We start from the raw sequence: 23,719 nt of genomic DNA, 5'->3' as shown, positions 1-23,719 counted from the left end.
CTTGTTGTTATCTATTCCTAAGCAATATCTAATAACTCCTAAGAAGTAGCTCAAGAATCCGATCTTCAAACTATGCGATAGAAATCCATCTACGCGATCAGATTCAGCATATTCTTTCTTTAAGTTTCTTCACTTTTCTTTGATTCTTAAAACATCACCATGTGACCCAGTCACACCAAGTATCAAGAATCTCATAATAGAAACTTAATAGAGTTAGATAGTGGATTTTACCTGAAGTAGAGTCAAACTTATTGACTTTAACATCCTTAGGTAAATTTGGTAGCTTCGCAACCAATGCCCCTTTCTTTGGCAATACAAGCATATGGACCCTTTGATAATGGTACACGAGACTATCACGGACTTTGTTTTTCTCTTTACCATTTGGTCAACCGAGTTGACTATGGCCGATCCCTTTCCATTGGGAAGAGAATGCTTCCCAGGATTTCCTATGTCACTATTGTCAATGTCCATCAAGTTTTAGGAAGTTGATCTTATCAAATAGATAAGATCATTAAGGGTCTTGTCATAGTCTGTTTCATAGGTGTTCCAAAAGAACTCACTATGTGACTTAGAAAGTGATTGAACCACCAACTTTCTCAAGACTTTGACACCCAACTCTCCTGGCTTGTCAATATGTGACAACATCTCTAAGATGTGACCACATCTAGACCTTGCCTTGCCAATAGGGCCTGAGTGACCTTAAACTTTTCCAAAAACTTGTGGGTTAGGGAGAATAATTGGAGGAGGTGAAAGAAGTATGATTTTCAAGGGACATCATCTTCATTTAGGAAAGCTTGTTTCAAGAGATTTGGGAAGATCATAAATGTCTAAACCAGACATGTTTTGGGAGATATTCAAGATAGTTGATCTTAAGTCCTTAATATGACACCCAATATGAAATATTAAGGCTAGGACCCAACAAACTATTTTATAACATAGAAGAGGTATGCCGTAATCCAAGCTATAAAATATTTGAAGGTAGGTGAATGACGATAAACCAATTTCCACCAAGATAAACGAAATGTATTATTAGGTTTTAATTGGTTTTGAAACTCCTAGATCTTTGAGATTCATTGAACTGTTCAAAGGCATGTTTCAATCTCGAGTGTGCCCTTCAGGTTTTGTGACTGGGATGCCGAGGATCACAAAACAAGGTGTGAAGTAACCATGCAAATTACTTGGTACCCTTAAGCGTTTACCCCTCAATCGATGTGCCGGTAAACCACACATGCTCCATCGATACTATGATAAATATTAAGTCACCCTTTACCTACATTGTTAAGTCCAGGTTAGTGTGCCGGTTAACCACACACGCTCCACTAACGACTTAGACAAAGTGTAAAGTGTAATTTCATGGATTAGAACCTTATTCACATTTTCCTAAGTAACTAAGATTGGGTATTATTAAGACTTTAGTTACTTAGTATTTATCATTAATACTTTTAATGAAGGGAGAATTATAGTCTGGTCAAACCGGTTCGGCTAACGACCCTCCACCGGTCAAGCAAGCGGTGGGTGAGAGTGGACACCAATTAAGTTGCCATTTTATAGGCAACAACCTTATACCCACCTTATAGACCGACTTCGTGAATGAGGCGTACTAGCAGTAAGACTGACTTTAGTCTTATACATATATATATATATATTATTAACTTATAATATTATAAAGTATAAGGGTTGAATTTTAACTCTTTAAAATTCTAAGGGCTAACTTGGAATTAAAGTATTCATAAGTGAAAACTTTTCAAATTCCAAAACTTGAGGGCAAGTTTTGAAACTGTTCAAAACTAATTAATTCCATGATTTATCTGTTTAAAGTAGTTTTAATCCAAAAACTCTTCAAGTTCCATAACTTGAGGACAAGTTATGGAAGACTTTAAACTAATTAAAAGAATTAACTTTTCTTTATTTTCTAACTTATGGAATTAATTAAGGTTACACTTTATTTATTTATTTATTAATGAAGTGACTCTTGAACCTCCAAAACTTAAGGACAAGACTCTTCATCTTTTGTAACCATTGCCAACTTTTATGAGTTTTATGAAACTTAAATGTGACTTTTCATATAACTTGAGGACAAGTTACAAAAACACATTTTAGAATCAACTCTTAGATTAGTTTGGATTGAAAACAACTATTTCACTCAACTTTTCTATTAATCTAAGCAACACATAAGAACAAGATAATTCAAATCAAACTTTTCCATGTAATTAGAGTAACACTTTAAACTAATACAAAACAAGAATCTATTGACAATTATCTTTGAAAATGGATTAGCATGAACATTACCACATCAAAAACAAGTTTATAAATTCAAAAACAACTTAGGGTAATGTTTCTAGTCCATTTCTAGCCAAAAACCTCGAAAATATGCTGTCTGGGGCTCCTACTCGGCGAGTGCATGAACCTACTCGGCGAGTAGGATGATTTTACTCATGGACTCGGCGAGTTCATCAGTGGACTCGGCGAGTCCAGTGCCCAGAAAGCCAGAAAATCGAGTTTTTCACCATTTTTTAGCAATTTGCATCAAGTATAATAGAAAACAAGCCTAGGCTCTGATACCACTGTTGGGTTTAGAGCATTCTAACACTCCTAAGTGTACATGCAACCCTAAATACCTTGGATCTATGTTTTCTCTATTATACATGCAAATAAGAACTTCCAAGGTATTATCCTAATCTAGCATACAAAACAATGACTTAGAAAGATAGAATACATACCTATTTTGATGTAGCTTGATGTCTTCAAGCTTTAAGAGCTTAGCCCCAATAGTGTGGAAGCCTCAAATGGAATCACAAATCACCAAGACACCTTGGAAGACTTTAGAGAATATGAATACTTGGTTCTCTCTTAGTGAAATCGGCTAGCCCTCTTAGTGTATCCACACTAGTGCCATTTCACCAACCAATGACATCTTTATATAGTATGGAGGATTAGGGTTAAACCCTAATACCCATGACCTATCATTTCCTAGGATCCATGGGTTAAACACTCCACGGACTATCCATGAAAGCTTAGCCCAACCTAAATGAAGTTGGCCCATTACATATATATAAGAGTCCATATTTAATTAGTTCCTTTTGATCACTTAATTAATTATAAATTAATTCTTGATCAATACTAATTAAATAATATGATTCCATATTAATATATTAGAACTTATAATATATTAATATTAATCATAAACATACTATTCTCAAAAGATTATCCATATAATTGTGTCGGTGAATTGCAAGCCAAATGGACCATGCCGGGTCGGGTCAAGTACGTACCAAATATAGTTATGGACTTAGACATTAATCCAACACTAAGGACCTTGTCCTCGTGTCACCCTCGAACCCTCCGGTTCGCTACACCTGAGTGTAACCCACTCATACTTCCCTAACACGATCCCTAGGTCCATGACCTCCGACTACAATATCTCTACATAGTCCTCATCACCGGTCCAGACTGCTCCCGAATTTGTTAACCTGCTATCTCACTTTCCTCTGTCCCAACCTCCAATCTGGAGTCATGATCCCCCTCCTCTTCCAAGGAGACTAAAAACATGCTTACGCATCATCCAACATTGTCCCATCGACAGATCCTTGCTATACCCCACCCCTTAGCGGTGCCCACCGCTATCTCATAACATGCATACATACTCAGAGACTGATCATATAACCAACAATCCATGCATAGCTCGTCGCATTTCCTCGACACATACAAGCCCTTACTATAGCTTGATTCGCCTCATCACGCCGCCCAAAGAGCGACGTTCAAGCCATGCCGGGCAACCTTCTACAACCAGCGGCTCCTCCGAGAATTTCCAATTCTCCCTTACTTAGGGCACTAACCACCATCCTCTGGTGGCGAAGCTAACACGCTGCTCAATCGAACCGCTAATACACCGAACTTCAAGGAACCTAAGTTCCTACTGAAAGTTTCTGAGTTCTCGAACCATAACCTTCCTTCCTCACGAATTCCACACTGGATGATAACCTTCTAAAAACCCTCAATACTCGCTCTCCTCGACTAACACCTCTGGCTCAGATCTGATCTCCTCGGTCACCAGCTGATAAGCACGTCCTGGAGCCTTTGGAGGCTCTGCTCGACCCTGACCTCCATCAGGAAGTCTCAATGTGGCTGGCGCTAGGGCCTGCACTGACCTGGCAGCTAGCAGAGGACATTGGGCCTTCATATGGCCCACTTGATCATAATGATAACAAACTCGAACTTCGGAGGCTGGAGCCTGCTGCCTACAATCCCTGGCTATGTGGCCCTCCTTGCCACACTTGTAGCACCTCGAAGAAGAACGAAAACTACCCTCGTGCACCATGCTGCACTTCCCGCAAGTGCGACTCCTCTGACCTACCTGTCGATAATCAGCGGGCCTCATCCGCTTCGGTGCAAGCTTCGACTGCACCGGGGCCTGCCTCTGCTCTTTCAACTAGAGCTTAATCTCTAACACATGCCGCCTAGCGGCCTCCTGCAACTCCAACAAGGTACTACACCTCTGAGTGGATACAAACTGCTTGATGTCCCTCTTGAGCATACTCAGATATCGAGACATCTGAGCCTGCTCTAAAGCAAACTCCGGGAAAAAGATCGCCGTCTCAGTGAACATCCGGGTGATCTCCGTCACTGACTCTGAAACCTGCTTCAGTTCTAGGAACTCCTGGGCCAACCTCTCTCTGCCAACCTGCAGAACATAACGAGTACTGGACAATTCTCGAAGCTGATCCCACGAAACCACAGCCCGCTGCGCCTCAAAATAAGATCTCGTGGTCAACCTCCACCAATCCTTCGCCCCGAGTCTCAAAAGGTTCAGGGCACATCTCACCCTCTGATGTGCAGGACATGAACATGTGAAGAAGCAACCCTCCATGTCTGACAACCACCTCATAGCAACGATCAGATCCTGAACTCCATCAAAAGTAGGGGGCTTTGTATTGTCAAAATCCCGATACTGAAAGCCCTGACGGCCTACTCCCCCTGCCATTGCGGCTGCCGCGGCCGCTGTCTCTGCAAGAGGCGCATAGCGCTCATCAAAATACTCAACCATGGTGGTCTTGATCGACCCAAACAGCTCTGGTAACTCACCCCAGAACATAGAAGCAACCTCATCATGCAGGATATCACGGATCCTAGCATCTAACTCCTCCGTACTCATCTGACCAATAACCTCGGGTGGTGCTAATCCATCCTGACCATCCTCTTCTGATCCTGATCCCGAATCGGATCCTGACTCGAAACGTCTCGCATCCGCCATGATGAAATGAACCATAAGAATCTCAGATACCTCGCATAACTGCCGATAACTACTATAGGTCCAATCATCCCTCAGGATGGAATACCCAGGCCCCTCAACCATCGGGTTGGAATGCCAAAGTACTATGAGTCCAGTCATCCTATCGGGATGGAATACTTGTGGCGCGCAACCATCAGGTTGGAATGCCCCACTTCCTATACATACTGTAACGACTACTACTATGGTTCCAATCATCCCTCAGGATGGAATACCCCAAGCCCCTCAACCATCGGGTTATAATGCCAAACTACTATGAGTCCAGTCATCCAACCGGGATGGAATACTCCTGGCCCACAACCATCGGGTTAGAATGCCAATCTACACTAGCAGACATGTACACATAACAGGAAACACATAATACTGTAAAGAACCAACACACTAGGGCCCTATCATCCTACCGGGATGGAATACCCTCTGCTACTGCTCAACATACATAACCCGCAGGTAACCTCCTACCAGCATACATAAGGCAAGACCAACTACCGGTCTATAAATAATCACTACCCAACTACCAGGGCGCTGATCCAACAGAACTAGCCATCATACAACTATCCATTTCTCTAGGATACTAAGCTAACAAGGCATATCCTCATAACACTATCCTGTCTACCAGGATACTAGCAAGCATATCATCACATAACATAACAAGCTCTAACAACAATTCAAAGGGTCGGCCTTGGTGCCTTGGACCTTTGAGTACAGTGAGGAAAACTCACCTTGCAAGTGTCGAAACCCTATAAGTCTCTGACTACTGATTCACCGGGAATCCCAACTATCACATGCAAAATCATCAGATAAGAATCCATCATGACTTTCTAGGCCAAGTGTCCACAACACTCCTTAAGTCCATCATTCTCTTATTGGGCTAACACCCAAAACTAAATCCTCATGCAAAGCCCAATATTGGCCCAATTTACTAAATTGGGCCCACCTCACCAAATGGGCGTAGGTCCAAGGTCCATAATAATTATTGGGTCTAAATTACTCCATCCATAATATTTAGTCACGGCCCAAGCCCACTAGTCTATAAACAGCCCAAATACTCGAGGCCCAAAATTGAAAACCCAACAGAGGGAGAACGCTAGGCGTACCCCTCTTGGTACGCTGGGCGTACTTCAATTCTCGCGGATTGAAAACGGGGCACTGACCCACTACGCTGGCCGTACATAAACTTACGCGGGGCGTATGCGCTCTGATCTAAAACTCCTCTTAAGATCTTAATGGATTAAGCTATTAAGCCCAAACATCAGATCCATTGACCAAACATGCCTAGGATTAATAAAGTCTCAAACTTTATTACTTGGGACGTCCATAAAGCTCTTAACTCAAGATCTTAATCCATTAAGACCTACCTACATCACTCATGAGACAACCAAAGCCATTGGGACCTCATTTTTCTTACTCAAGACCTCTCCTAAAGTCTGAAAGGACAGCTAATCACAGCCTACTCGCATCATGCATCACTTTGGGGTTTTTGGGACAAGAAATGGTGTCAAAACTTCATAACACGTAGATCTACACAAAATAGATGTCAAGCAAGAGACTTTATACCTCAAAAGGGCTCCAGAATATGATGTCTTCCCAGATATATGACCTCCAGCCACCCAACTCCTTCCTTGACAACTTCTTCTTTCTTATTCAAGTTTATCCTTTGCCAAACCAAGCTCCCCGAGGTCAAATATCCCCAACAATGGAAGAAGAACGGCTACTTAGGGTTTCTGAGGGTAAGAGAGCAGATATGGAGGCTAGGGTTGGAACCATAATGTTCCTTATATAGTGGTTGGCCCTAAAATTAGGGTTTTTGGACACTGGACGTACGCTGGGCGTACATCCTATATGCTGGGCGTACGCCCCCAACACCCGCGTTCATTTAACCACTCTACGTAGGGCGTAACCTAGCTTACGCTGGGTGTACCCAGCCAATTACACGCATGCACTCCATGCATGCCTAAGACCCCTTTGCCAAATATTTTGTTTAGGGACCATTATTGACACTATCTTCAAACTGTCATAACTCCTTTATTCTAAGTCCGTTTCCAACGGACTTTATATCCACGAAAAGGTGGCGAGAAGCTTTACGCTTCTAGCAACACACCCCATCCTGAAACCTTCTCGAGTGAACCCAAAGCGCATAAAGACCGAAACGCCCTTACCCTTGATCTCGGTAATCCATAAATAATTACTCTTAAAACGGGACGTTACGTCAATGGCAGCTCACGGAGGCGGCCACCACCTCACGGTGGTTATTATGCTCTTAGCCCATTTTGTCCAAGCATCCCAAATGACCCAATACAGCGGCTAGTGGCGGCAGCCACCACCTCACGGTGGTGGTTATGAGTTTTCTTATTATCATTCCAACACAATTACAATTTTACAATGCAAAGTCTCAAATAAACATACACACTCACTAAGGTAAACACACCCACACACGGTGGTACATGTTGGCAGTGGCTTTCTTAGTTTTCCGGCCAACAAACCCTCACACAACACCCACTCACAGCAAAAATACAGACTATATCTGTTCAAAAAACAACCCCAGCCATCCACCTGGTGGCGCACGATAGCGGAAGCGAAACAGAGAGGCGGCAAAAACAGCGGCGGTGGGGAAGAGAAGATGCGACAGTTGAAGAAAATGAAGAGGGTGGGGTGCTTCAACTGGTGAGAAGAACGGTGGCCATAACAGTCCACCACTCGATGTCAGCCGACGAGTTCCAACGCCGTTGGCAGTGTAGCGGTAGCGATCCAAAATAGCGGCGACAGTGGCTCTATCGGCCAGAGATGGCGATTACGATATGCTTGTTGGATACAGTGTCTAAGTCCATAACTTTATTTGGTATGTACTTCATCCGACCCGGCATGGTCCATTTGGGTTGCATGGCATTGCAATACTTGGATAGACTAAATGAGAGAATATGGCACTTATGATTATTAATATATTATAAGTTCTAATATATTAATAATAGTATTATTTAATTAGTATTTGATCAAGTATTAATCTAGTATTAATTTGGTGATCAAAGTGAGACTAATTAAATATATAGGGTTGATTATGACAATCATCAAATCTTTTATGGTGGATTAATGATCCATGGTTTATGGGTTATGGATGTAACCATTTGGAGCTCCATGGATAGCCCATGGGAGTTACAAACCCATGGGTCATGAGAAAGGAAGAGTCACGACAATTAAGAGTATTGATGTGAAAACCCTAATTGTGACAACACTATAAAAGGGACCCTTTGGCTAGTGAAATCGGATCTAGTAAGGTTACTAGAGAGGGCATAACTGATTTTGAGTGCTAGAAGTATTCTCTCAAGTTATTCCAAGTTTTGTGGTGTTGTGTGAAGCATTTGAGGCACAACATTTGGGGTGCTAGGCTCACAAAGTCTTGAAGGAATCCAAGCAACAACAAGGTATGTATTTCTACTAGTTTTATATTTTATGTAATCCCCATGCCATGCTAGTTAGGATATAACCTTGAAAAGGAAATTTGCATGTACATAGAGAAAACATAGATTCAAGGTTATTAGGGTTGTATGTACACTTAGGAAGTGTTAGAATGCTCAAAACCCAACAGTGGTATCAGAGCCTAGGATTGTTTTCTGTATAGTTGATGCAAACTGCTTGAAAATCGAAAAAACTGCTGACTGTCGACATCACTCGCCGAGTTCATGAGGAGGACTCGCCGAGTCCATGTACAAATTCATCTTACTCGTCGAGTAGGATCATGCACTCGACGAGTAGGTGCGTGTTGGGCAGTCTTTTCGTGTTTTGTTGCTGGAAATGGATTAGAATCATTATCCAAATCTGTTTTGGACTTGTAAAATCTGTTTTTCAAAACGATAATGATTATGTTAATCCATTTTACATGCCTTCTAACAATTTCAAAGTATTATATATGTTCATATGATTTCTTGAAATTGCTTGACATGAATTTGTGTTCTTATGAGTTTTTAGAAGATCATAGGAATTATGTGTAACCACCATGTGTGTTTAATTCTTGATATTAATTGTATTGATGGTGTCCATAACTTGTCCTCAAGTTATGGATAACCAAAAGTCACTTCTTTTAATTGTGATTAAAGAACTAAAGAGGTTTCATAAGTTACAAATTGAAGAGACTTGAAATAGTTTCAATTCTTGCCCTCAAGTTTTGAAATTTGAAAAGTTTTACACTCTAATACATTAATTCCAAATTAAACCTTAGATTTTTAAAAAGTTTAAAAATCAACACTTATACTATTATTATAATTTTATTATATAGATATGTATAAGAATATGTCATTCTTAGCGTTAGTAGGCCTCATTCACGAAGCCGGTTTATAAGGGGGGTATAAGGTTGTTGCCTATAAAATGGTGACTTAATGGGTGTCCACTTTCACCCACCGCTTTCCTTGATCGATGGATGGTCGTTAGCCGAACGGGTAGGATATGACTTTAAATTCTCATTAAAAGTATAATGAATTATAAAGTAACTATACATTATAAATTCCCAATCTTAGTTACTTTAGGAAAATGTGAATTTGGTGCTAGCCCATAAAATTACACTTTGTACCTTACCAAGTCGTTAGTGGAGCGTGTGTGGTTAACCGGCACACTAACATGGACTAGTAAGAGTGGCAAAGGGTAACTTGACTTTCTTATAGATCGGTGGAGCGTGTGTGGTAACCAGCACAATGATTAGGTAATATTGTTAAGGGTACCAAGTCAATTTGTATGGTTATTCAAACCTTGTTTGTGATCCTCGACATCCCAGTCACAAACTTGATAGGGCACATTCGAGATTCAAACATGCCATTGAAAAGTTCAATGTATCTCAAAAGATCTTGGAGTTTCAAAACCAATAAAACCTAATAATAAAATATTTCGTCTTATGGTGGAAATTGGTAAATCGTCATTTACCTACCTTCAAATATTTTATAGTGTGGATTACGGCATCCCTCTTCCACCTATAAATAGTTTGTTGGATCCTAGCCTTAATATTTCATTTAGGTGACTTATTAAGGACTCTTAATCTAATGAAACTTATCTTCATTTTATTCTAGATGTCTTCCAATAACGCTGTTGGCTCAAACCCTAAAGGCTCCTTTTCCCTAATGAGCTTGTGTGGTAAGGTCATCTTTGATGGATCCAACTTTAATGAGTGGATCAGAAACATCAGGATGATTACCCGCTATGAGGACAAAGAATATGTCCTTGATAGGGAGCTTAAGGTTGTTAATGAAGCCATTGCTACTACAGAAGAGCTTGCGGAGTTCATTGCACATGAAAAGGATGCCACCAAGGTGTCCTACATCATGATGACCACAATGACTCCGGAACTCCAAAAATCTTATGAAGATTTCTACCCCTATGAGATGCACCTAGATATGATGGAAAGGTACCATCAGAGCGCGCGTCAAGAGAGGTATGAAATCATTTCCTCCATGATAACCGCAAGGATGAAGGATGGTGAACCTATCACCGGTCACTTGTAGAAGATGCAGAGGTTCGTTGACCGGTTGCTAAAGCTCAATGTTGACTTCCCTGAGGAATTGGCGATTGACATCATTCTCCATTCCTTACCTTCAAGTTATGATCAGTTTCGTATGACTTATCATATGAATAAGGAGGAAGTCACACTTAGCAAACTTCAAGGACTCTTAAGGACAGCTGAAAATGGCCTTAAGGGTAAAGCGGTTGCTACTTCTACTGCTTTAACAGCCCCTGTTCTTGCAATTGGGCAAGGGAAGGGTAAGAATAGGAAAAACCCTTCAAAGGGTACCAAGGGTAAGACTCTTGATGGTTCCTCTTCAAGTGGGACAAAGAAAGGTCCCATTACTCCTTCTTCGAACCCAAAGGAAGCACGGTGCTTCTATTGCCAAGATAAGGGACACTTCAAGCGAAGCTACGCCAAATATATGCAAGATGGAAAGGATGGGAAGGTTAAACCCACCCATGCAAGTATTTACACAATATTGTCTAACAACTCATCTAATGCTAATTCTTGGGTGCTTGATACAGGGTGTGGTATTCACATTTGTACTGATTTGCAGGCACTAAGAAGAAGTGAGCAAGTGGAGCACGGGAAGATAAACTTAGTCATGGGCAACAGGAAAGCATCACCTGTTACCAAGATAGGAGTTTATTCTTTGTTGCTTAATAATGGGTTAATGTTAGATTTGAATAAGTGTTGTTACTCGCCGGAAATGGCGAGAAATATTATTTCCTATCATGGCTTGTACAAACAAGGTTTTACATTTTCATTTGATAATAAAAATGGTGATATTAATGTTTATTACAATGATGTATTTTACTTTAAAGCAATACCTTGTGATGGTGTATATGAAGCCGTGAATGTTGTAGACAATCTAGGAAATAATGTGTTGTATATTGATTCTTCTGATAGCTTGGATAAAGAATCCTTGTGGTATTGTCGTCTTGAACATGTACAAGGCTAGAGTCTTGGAATCATTTGACCTCAAGTCAAATGATAGTTGCGAGTCTTGTTTACTTGGAAAAATGACAAAGTCACCCTTCACAGGTACTTATGATCGGGGTGAAGGTTTGTTGGACCTTGTACATGCGGATGTGTGTGGGCCCTTCAGAGTTGCTACAAGGGATGCTAATCGTTATTATGTGACTTTTACTGATGATTACAGTAGATATGGATATATTTACTTAATCAAGCATAAGTCAGAAACCTTTGAAAAGTTCAAAGAGTTTAAGCAGGAAGCTGAGAATCAATTGGGCAGGAACATCAAGATGCTTCGATCCGATCAAGGAGGAGAGTATCTTAGCATTGAGTTCCTTGACTATCTTAAGGAATGTGGGATTGTCTCACAGTTGACACCTCCCAGGACACCACAGTTGAATGGTGTAGCTGAGAGGCGCAATCGAACCCTGTTGGATATGGTTCGTTCCATGATGAGTCGAGCTTCGTTACCAATCTCTTTCTGGGGGTATGCCTTAGAAACTGCCGCCCATATCCTTAATCTAGTCCCTACTAAAAAGGTTGCCAAAACACCTCACGAGATGTGGACTGGGAAAGTTCCTAATTTGGACCACATCAAGATTTGGGGTTGTGAAGCTTTTGTGAGGCGTGAGACTCATTACAAGCTTGAGCCCCGAAGTGAGAGGTGTATTTTCCTCGGCTACCCACAGAGATTATTTGGTTACCTCTTCTACAGACCCAGTGACAATGTAGTCTTTGTAGCAAGAAGATGAGTCTTGGAATCATTTGACCTCAAGTCAGATGATAGTTGCGAGTCTTGTTTACTTGGAAAAATGACAAAGTCACCCTTCACAGGTACTTGTGATCGGGGTGAAGGTTTGTTGGACCTTGTACATGCGGATGTGTGTGGGCCCTTCAGAGTTGCTACAAGGGATGCTAATCGTTATTATGTGACTTTTACTGATGATTACAGTAGATATGGATATATTTACTTAATCAAGCATAAGTCAGAAACCTTTGAAAAGTTCAAAGAGTTTAAGCAGGAAGCTGAGAATCAATTGGGCAGGAACATCAAGATGCTTCGATCCGATCAAGGAGGAGAGTATCTTAGCATTGAGTTCCTTGACTATCTTAAGGAATGTGGGATTGTCTCACAGTTGACACCTCCCAGGACACCACAGTTGAATGGTGTAGCTGAGAGGCGCAATCGAACCCTGTTGGATATGGTTCGTTCCATGATGAGTCGAGCTTCGTTACCAATCTCTTTCTGGGGGTATGCCTTAGAAACTGCCGCCCATATCCTTAATCTAGTCCCTACTAAAAAGGTTGCCAAAACACCTCACGAGATGTGGACTGGGAAAGTTCCTAATTTGGACCACATCAAGATTTGGGGTTGTGAAGTTTTTGTGAGGCGTGAGACTCATTACAAGCTTGAGCCCCGAAGTGAGAGGTGTATTTTCCTCGGCTACCCACAGAGATTATTTGGTTACCTCTTCTACAGACCCAGTGACAATGTGGTCTTTGTAGCAAGAAGATGAGTCTTTCGTGAGAGAGAATTCATAAGCCAAGGGGACAGTGGGAGGCAAATTGACCTTGAAGAGCTTCAAGAGTCAAGTGGTGAAGGAACCTCAAATGCTATCATCCAACCTTAAGAGGAAACTCTTGTTGAGCCGATAGATGAGTCTGTACCTCCAAGACGTTCCACTAGGGTGAGGAACACACCTGAATTTTATTATGGTTATCACATCACCACTGAAGGTGATACATTTATCAGTGATAGTACACTGATAGATTTGGATGAACCTAATAGTTATAAGGAAGCCATGGCAGGCCGTGAGTCTGCGAAATGGAAGGAGGCTATGGACAACGAGATTCAGTCCATGTATGACAATCAAGTTTAGAACTTGGTTGCCAATGTACCAGGTCATAAGACAGTTGGGTGCAAATGGATCTTCAAGAAGAAGGCCGACATGGATGGGAAAGTACACACTTATAAAGCGCGATTGCTTGCGAAGGGCTTTACTCAAACTCCGGGAGTTGACTATGATGAGACCTTCTCACCAGTAACTAAGATTAAGTCTATTAGAGTGTTGTTAGCCATAGCTGCATTTCATGACTATGAAATATGGAAAATGGATGTCAAAACCGCTTTCCTTAATGGGAAGTTGGCTGAGGATGTTTACATGGCTCAGCCAGAGGGTTTTGTCGATCCAAAATACCCTATTAGAGTGTGTAAGCTTGAAAAATCCATTAATGGATTGAAACAAGCATCTCGCAGGTGGAATCTTTGCTTTGATGAGAAAGTCAAAGAGTTTGGCTTTTCTAGGAGTGAGGATGAGTCTTGTATGTATGTCAGGGCCAGTGGGAGCATAGTTAGCTTCTTGGTGTTGTATGTGGATGACATACTTCTCATAGGAAACGACATCCCAACTTTGCAGGAGGTTAAGGCCTGGCTTGGGAAGTGTTTTGCTATGAAGGACCTTGGGGAAGCTGCCTATATCCTAGTGACAAGGATATTGAGAGATAGGAGTAAGAGACTAATTGGACTTAGTCAAAGTACTTATGTGGATAAGATACTGAAGAGGTTCAGTATGCAAGATTCCAAGAAAGGAGAGTTACCAATCCAGAGTAATGCCAAGCTAAGTAAGACTCAGAGTCCGAGTATAGAGGTTGAGATAGCTGAGATGAGTCAGATACCATATGCTTCCGCTGTGGGCTCGATCATGTATGCTATGACTTGTACTCGCCCTGATGTGGCCTTTGCTTTGAGCATGGTCAGTAGACATCAAGGGAACCCTGGCAAGGCACACCGGACAGCGGTAACGAACATTCTCAAGTACTTGCGGAGGACTAAGGACTGGGTCCTTACCCTCGGAGGCAGTGATGACTTGAGAGTGGAAGGATATAGTGATGCTAGATTTCAAACTGATAGGGATAATTTCTGCTCTTAGTCAGGGTGGGTCTTTATCCTAAATGGAGGAGCAATTACTTGGAAAAGTTCCAAGCAGGAGACAGTATCTGATTCGACTTGTGAGTCAGAGTACATAGCAACAAGCAAGGCAGCAAAAGAGGCGATATGGCTGAAGAACTTCATCAGAGACCTTGGAGTCGTACAAGCTATAAAGGAGCCAATGGAAATTTTCTGTGACAGTGAAAGTGCGGTTGCTTTGGTGAAAGAACCAAGAGATCACGGGAGATCTAGGCACATTGACAAAAAATACCATTTCATTAGACATAGAATAGAAGAAGCAATCCTCGTGGCAAAGAGGATATCATCAGATGAAAACCCGGCAGATCCCCTCACGAAGGGACTGAGCAGGGTTAAGCATTTACAGCATGCAAGGCGCATTGGGCTGAAGGATGATATTAGTTTCAATAATTAGATTCCTGAAACTTGTAAAATGTAATTGACATTTGATGATAAATAAAAGTTGTTATTTATTTATGAGTAAGGTGTTACTATCTTGTGTTGATTGTTTACTATGTTTCAATTTTGCATGTTTTTACTTCCAGAATAATTATGTTATGGTATATATCATATTATTCAAACCATCCACAGTCAGTCAAAATTTGGAAGTAAGTATTGATTTAAGACTGTCATGAATTTGGCTTGTATGATTTGTCTAAAGTGCTTTGGACAATGCAATGGTTGCTACAACATTCATGAGTACTCATAAGGGATGAGTATTGGATTCAACCCACACTCACTTGCATCACTTCATGGAATTTATCTCGAGTGATCGTGAGACGGTAATATCATATAAATATTCAAACCTAGAGATATGAGTTGTTGACTATGAGTTGGTTATTCATTGATTGTACAAAAACGCATTGGTAACTCGATGTTATAAAACGTGCCTTTGTGAGTAATTCAACAAGTAGTTAGTACAAGCATATCAGTTGAAGTTTATTTGTTCCTTCTAGAAATAGAAGCGATATCTGGGCCCCTTGATGATTTTGTTTTGACCTATGTATCGGGCCCGGTCAGAACCTAATTGATGTGTTCAATTTAGTTCTATGTCGAAACAAATCGGAGATCGAGAAACAAATGCTGGACAATAAGTAAGACCATGTTCCATGTGTTTGTCCGGCTGATATCATGAGAGCAGAGGATTATATGATCAGTTATCTTAAATGGCGTATCATCATCATCTCAGTTCCGAGAGACTTTGAAAGAGCTACGATTGCCAGTCGGATTTTGAAGTCATATTTGCAAATATAGTTATTAGACTTATCCAAGTGGGAGACTATTGGATACAGTGTCTAAGTCCATAACTTTATTTGGTATGTACTTGATCCGACCCGGCATGGTCCATTTGGGTTGCATGGCATTGCAATACTTGGATAAACTAAATGAGAGAATATGGCACTTATGATTATTAATATATTATAAGTTCTATTATATTAATAATAGTATTATTTAATTAGTATTTGATCAAGTATTAATCTAGTATTAATTTGGTGATCAAAGTGAGAGTAATTAAATATATAGGGTTGATTATGAAAATCATCAAATCTTTTATGGTGGAATAATGATCCATGCTTTATGGGTTATGGATGTAACCATTTGGAGCTCCATGGATAGTCCATGGGAGTTACAAACCCATGGGTCATGAGAAAGGAAGAGTCACGACAATTAAGAGTATTCATGTGAAAACCCTAATTGTGACACCACTATAAAAGGGACCCTTTGGCTAGTGAAATCAGACCTAGTAAGGTTACTAGAGAGGGCATAAGTGATTTTGAGTGCTAGAAGTATTCTCTCAAGTTATTCCAAGTTTTGTGGTGTTGTGTGAAGCATTTGAGGCGCAACATTTGGGGTGCTAGGCTCACAAAGTCTTGAAGGAATCCAAGCAACAACAAGCTATGTATTTCTACTAGTTTTATATTTTACGTAATCCCCATGCCATGCTAGTTAGGATATAACCTTGAAAAGGAAATTTGCATGTATATAGAGAAAACATAGATTCAAGGTTATTAGGGTTGCATGTACACTTAGGAAGTGTTAGAATGCTCAAAACCCAACAGTGGTATCAGAGCCTAGGATTGTTTTCTGTATAGTTGATGCAAACTGCTTGAAAATCGAAAAAACTGCTGACTGTCGACATCACTCGCCGAGTTCATGAGGAGGACTCGCCGAGTCCATGTACAAATTCATCTTACTCGTCGAGCAGGATCATGCACTCGACGAGTAGGTGCGTGTTGGGCAGTCTTTTCGTGTTTTGTTGCTGGAAATGGATTAGAATCATTATCCCAATCTGTTTTGGACTTGTAAAATCTGTTTTTCAAAACGATAATGATTATGTTAATCCATTTTACATGCCTTCTAACAATTTCAAAGTATTATATATGTTCATATGATTTCTTGAAATTGCTTGACATGAATTTGTGTTCTTATGAGTTTTTAGAAGATCATAGGAATTATGTGTAACCACCATGTGTGTTTAATTCTTGATATTAATTGTATTAATGGTGTCCATAACTTGTCCTCAAGTTATGGATAACCAAAAGTCACTTCTTTTAATTGTGATTAAAGAACTAAAGAGGTTTCATAAGTTACAAATTGAAGAGACTTGAAATAGTTTCAATTCTTGCCCTCAAGTTTTGAAATTTGAAAAGTTTTACACTCTAATACATTAATTCCAAATTAAACCTTAGATTTTTAAAAAGTTTAAAAATCAACACTTATACTATTATTATAATTTTATTATATAGATATGTATAAGAATATGTCATTCTTAGCGTTAGTATGCCTCATTCACGAAGCCGGTTTATAAGGGGGGTATAAGGTTGTTGCCTATAAAATGGTGACTTAATGGGTGTCCACTTTCACCCACCGCTTTCCTTGATCGATGGATGGTCGTTAGCCGAACGGGTAGGATATGACTTTAAATTCTCATTAAAAGTATAATGAATTATAAAGTAACTATACATTATAAATTCCCAATCTTAGTTACTTTAGGAAAATGTGAATTTGGTGCTAGCCCATAAAATTACACTTTGTACCTTACCAAGTCGTTAGTGGAGCGTGTGTGGTTAACCGGCACACTAACATGGACTAGTAAGAGTGGCAAAGGGTAACTTGACTTTCTTATAGATCGGTGGAGCGTGTGTGGTAACCAGCACAATGATTAGGTAATATTGTTAAGGGTACCAAGTCAATTTGTATGGTTATTCATGTTGGGTTTTGAGCATTCTAACACTCCTAAGTGTGCATGCAACCCTAAATACCTTGGATCTATGTTTTCTCTATTATACATGCAAATAAGAATATCCAAGGTATCATCCTAATCTATCATACAAAACATGAATATAACAAGATAGAATACATACCTCTTTGATGTAGAAAGTCTTCATGAAGCTTGAGTGCCTAGCCCCAATAGTGTGGAAGCCTCAAATGGAATCACAATCATCAAAACTCTTAGAATAACTTGAGAGAGTCCTACACTTCATGAAATCGGCTAGCCCTTTGTTACACTCTCTAGTCGCCGATTTTTGTCAAGAATAATATCATTATATAGTGTTACAATTAGGGTAAATCCTTAATTGTCATGGCTTTCCATTTCTTTGGATCCATGGGTTCAAATACACCATGGAGCACCCATGGACCATCCTATGGGTTTTAGCCCAACTTGATTATCCATGGAGCATTAGCCCACTATATAAGTATGGATGATTTACATAATCAACCCATATATTTAATTAGTCTTCTTTTGATCACTTAATTAATCCTAGATTAATTCTTGATCAATACTAATTAAATAATCTTATTATTCTTATTATTAATATGCTAGAACTTATAATATATTAATAACCATAAGTGTCTTATTTCTCTCATTATAGTCTATCCAAGTGCATGATGGTATGCAACCCAAATGGACCATGCCGGGTCGGGTCAAGTCTTACCAATTATAGTTATGGACTTAGACATTAATCCAACAGTCTCCCACTTGGATAAGTCTAAAACTATTATTGCGTATGACTTCAGGAACCAACCGACAATCGTAGCTCTCAAAAGCTTCTGTCGAACTCTGACCTTGTAGATGAACTCTGATCTTGTCAATGACTTGTCCATTTTAGATAAGGGATCATATAATCCTCTGTTCTCATGATATCAGCTGGACAAATACATGGAACAACGTCGTACTTATTGTCCAGCAGTTTGTTTCCCGATTTTCGATTTGTTTGACAAAGAACTTAATCGAACACATCAATTCAGTTCTGACCGGCCGGTACATAGGTCACAACAAAATCATCGAGGGGCCCAGATATCGCTTCTATTTCTAGAAGGAACAGATAAACTTCGACTCATATGCTTGTTCTACTACTTGTTGAATTGTACACAAAGGCACGTTTTATAACATCAAGTTACTGATGCGTTTACGTGCAATCAATGCACAACCAACTCATAGGTAACAACTCATATCTCTAGGTTTGAAGATTTATATGATATTATCGTCTCACGATCACTCGAGATAAATTCCATGAAGTGATACAAGTGAGCGTGGGTTTATTCCAATACTCATAACTAATGAGTACTCATGAATGTTGTAGCAACCATTGCCATGACTAAACTCATTTAGCCATCTACAAACCCGATTCATGACAGTCTTGATTCATACCTACTTCCAACATATGAACGACTGTGGAGTGTTTAAATAACTTAGTCATCCGGAAAGAATAACCTAGCTACTTTGGAAGTCAAAACATGCAAAGTGAAATACAATAATAATCGAATCTAATATGGTCTCAGAACCCTTTTGAATATAAATAAAACCACTTTTTATTTATCACCATATTGATTACACATTATTCAATGTTTCAAATAACCAACTTAAGACTTGAATAAAAACAACAGTCGTCCCATGCTCCTAGCATGTACACTTTGTTTTTCTAAACAATAGTTATGCCATACCCCAAGTATGCACACTATGTTTGTCTATGATCCTTACATTGTGATGTAGATCAATTGAACATGATTCCAATGATACTCATTTCACAATCCCAAATCCTTATTGTAAATGCAAGAATTCCAAATTTATGTCATTTACTGAAATCTGTTAGATTCTAAACTTATATGCATTGATCCTCTTGTAATGATCATGCACAAAGTCAGAAAGACTTGACAACAACCATTACAGAGCATTCCGAAGGAGATCAGCTCCTTGGGAACATCCTTTTTGCATTAAATTTCCTAATCTTTCATAGATTGAATCACTTCCACCTATGGAGACATTTCCATAGTCCCATTTGACTATCACTTCCGAACAAGAGTTACCTCTTTTCAGAAAATGTCAATATGGTCCTACCAAAATTAACACTAGACTTCCAAATGTCCCTGAGCAACCAATCTTTGGCGAACCTCAGATTGTCCTCGACAATTGCTTAATCACTTTAGTCATATCCAGTTCTAGACTTTTCCCTTCTAAATGCCTTAAGCATTTGGAAAATTTAGAAAGGATGAATATTATAGCACGTGAAATCGATCCTATATCCGAAGCATATGGGACACGATTCATGATGTTTGACATAAAGACATGATACTAGACCAGTCTTTTGCTACAATATTTTTCATTTGCCATGTTTTCAAAATTTAACTATGAAGAGGGATGCCGTAATCATAATCGAATTTTGAAAACGCAATATATACAGAATTTCCTTAAGTCGAACCATTCAGACATAAAATTCATATATATATTCTTGAGTAAAGATGATTAAAATCTCAATCTAAGCTTTAGAATTGAAATCAAGTATAATTTCCTCTCCCTTAATTATAGCAAAACAACTTTTCAACCCCTACAACTTCACGAATTGAAATTTTGTTTTCTATAATTAACATTACTAGCTTGCAATACTAATCATAATAATCATGCTCCCACTAACATGATGATTATCAGCATAACACTTATGCTCCCACTAGCTCTGACACATTTCCAGAAATCTGTTGGACTTCTGAAATTTAGATTCATACACCCTTTCTTAGATAGCTCACATGTGTGTCTAAACAATTTTCAGAACTATGAAAAGGGATGCCGTAATCATAGTCTCAATTGCTTAGGCATTTGCCATTTCTCACAAGTCCATGTTAGTGTGCCGGTTAACCACACGCGCTCCACTAATGACTTTTGAAAATGCAAATGACACAATTGATATCTACTTAAAATCTATTTAGTGAAAGCATTTCCTCACCATCATTTTCATGAATCGGAGAGAAACCTTATGACACTTAGATTTAATAGTGTATGAGTTCCTATCCATGCGAATTTGTCAAAACCATAATCACAAGATAAGGTTAGTGACAAATTCAGCCCTACATGGATTAAACTTATTCAATCTTAGTTTCTTGTCACCTTGGTAACACAAGGCCCACCAATGCTTCCAAGTTGAACTCTGATAACTCACATGTAAATTCAACTTATTTGAAGTAGGTACAGAAATAAGAATTATGTCAACACGATAGGTTGCAAACCTTAAGTCGTGTGCTAGTGATAAATTACAGGTTTTACTCTTGATTAAATCATGAAACTCTTTTAGGATCTTTAAGGCTCCCACTGTCCCCTTGACATATAAGTTTTCCTAGTCAAGAACCATTCCTTGATAAAACAAATATTCAAGGGATAGTGCGGATTCTTATCAAGACTAACACTTCACACAATTGGTCTTAGTTGGTCTTTGTCTCATCCAAGACATCACAACTTACCAATCTCAAATGTACAAGAGTAGAAAACATTTTACTCTTACATTTGATAAGTGTTTTAAACCTTCTTTAAGACATGTCACTCAAATTACAATCTTGGAGTATGACTCCAAGACTTGTATTGGAACGAAGTATGATTCATCTTCTCGATTTAACCATTTCAACAATTTCAAGATCCCTTCTTCTTAGTCATAAGAATGCACTAAGACTTTCTTAGAGAACAAATTTTGATATGGTTTCTTAATCATTAAGATGATCACAAAGCTGATACTAAAGTACTCTCCCGTCCTTTCAGATTTGAGAAACTTTTATCTTTCTGCCTAATTTGATTCTTCTTATTCGTTTTCCAATGTTACAAAATTATACTTAACCTTATAAGTATAATCATATTTACTAATCTTTAGTAAATCATGACAAATCAATCTTTGTGGTGGACCTTGACCAGCGCACACCCAGTGTACCTAATTCCTTAGTCCTTCAATTGACTCACATATACATGTAATCAAAGAATTAGTCTTAATTTTTTAAAGATGAAAATTCTCATTCATCATACAATACAACTTGTATGATTCCAAGTTTCTGTCCAATTGAAACTTGGGTGATGAAAAACTTTCTTCATTTGGTAAATTCAGACACTACCACAAATGAAAGAATCAAATCCACTTTCCAATATTGCTATTACTGGAAACATATAAGCAACAATTTTCCACCGATGCCATTGTAAGGATATTTTTAAAATAAATAAAATTAAAACCTTTTTTTCTTTTATTTTAAAACTTTGCGGAAAAACTTATCCTTACAATCCACATGAAAACCTTGTTGTTATCTATTCACAAGCAATATATTATAACTCTTAAGCAACAGCTCAAAATTCTGATTACCGAACCATGTGATCGAAACCCATCTTCGCAATCAGAATCAGCATATACTTACTTTAAGCTTCCTATCTTTTCTTTGATTCTTAAAAGACATCAGCATGTGACCCATTCACATTATGTAATAAGAATCTCCAAATAGGAACTTAACAGAGTTATACAGTGTATTTTACCCGAAGTAGAGTCAAACCTCTTGACTTGATCAACCTTATGACCTTTCAGGTAAATAGGGCAGCTTCGCAACCAATGCCCCTTTCTTTGGCAATATAAACATATGGAGACCCTTTGATAATGGCACATGAGACTATTTCAGACTTAGCCTTTCTCTTTACCATTTGGTCAACCGAGTTGACTATGGCCGATCCCTTTCCATTGGGAAGAGAAATGCTTTTCTAGATATCCAATGCTACCATTGCCAATGTCCATTTAAGGTTTGGGAAGTTGATCTTCTAACAAAATTTGCTTTACTAGTGTTCCAAATCATTGCTGATTCCACAGCACAAAACAAATAGATAAGATCATTAAGGCTCGTGTCATAGTCTGTCTCATAGTAGTCCCAAAGTGACCCGCTATGTTACTAAGAAAGTGATTGAACATCCAACTTTCACGAGACTTTGACACCCAACTCTCCCGTCTTGTCAATATGTGACTACATCTCCAAGATGTGACCACACCAAGACCTTAACTTGCCAATAGGGCTTGAGTGACTTTAAACTTTTCAAGAACTCGTGGGTGAGGGAGAATAATTGGAGGAGATAAAGGAAGTGAAGCATGATGTTGAGGAACATCATCTTCAAGAGATTTGGGAAGATCATAAATGTCTAAACCAGACATGTTTTGGGAGATATTCAAGATAGTTGATTTAAAGTCCTTAATATGACACCCAATATGAAATATTAAGGCTAGGACCCAACAAACTATTTTATAACTTAGAAGAGGGATGCCGTAATCCAAGCTATAAAATATTTGAAGGTAGGCGAATGACGATTCACCAATTTCCACCATGAAAAACGAAATAATTTATTAGGTTTTAATTGGATTTGAAATTCCTAGATCTTTTGAGATTCATTGAACTTTTCAATGGCATGTTTCAATCTCGAGTGTGCCCTCTCAAATTTTGTGACTGGGATGCCGAGGATCACAAAACAAGGTGTGAATAACCATACCAATTCACTTGGTATCCTTAATATTATCACCTAATCAATGTGCCGGTTAACCACACACGCTCCATTGATCTATGACAAACATTAAGTCACCCTTCGTGGTCCTTACTAGTCCAAGTTAGTGTGCCGGTTAACCACACACGCTCCACCAACGACTTGGTAAGGTACAAAGTGTGAATTCCATGGGTTAGCACCAAATTCACATTTTTCCTAAAGTAACTAAGATTGGGAATTATTAAGATTTTAGTTACTTTAGTATTT

The sequence above is a fragment of the Lactuca sativa genome, chromosome 8 (assembly GCF_002870075.4).
Source record: "Lactuca sativa cultivar Salinas chromosome 8, Lsat_Salinas_v11, whole genome shotgun sequence".
NCBI classification, from domain to species: Eukaryota; Viridiplantae; Streptophyta; class Magnoliopsida; order Asterales; family Asteraceae; genus Lactuca; species Lactuca sativa.
The sequence above is the reverse complement of the archived record's forward strand: the minus strand, read 5'-3'. Positions refer to the sequence as shown.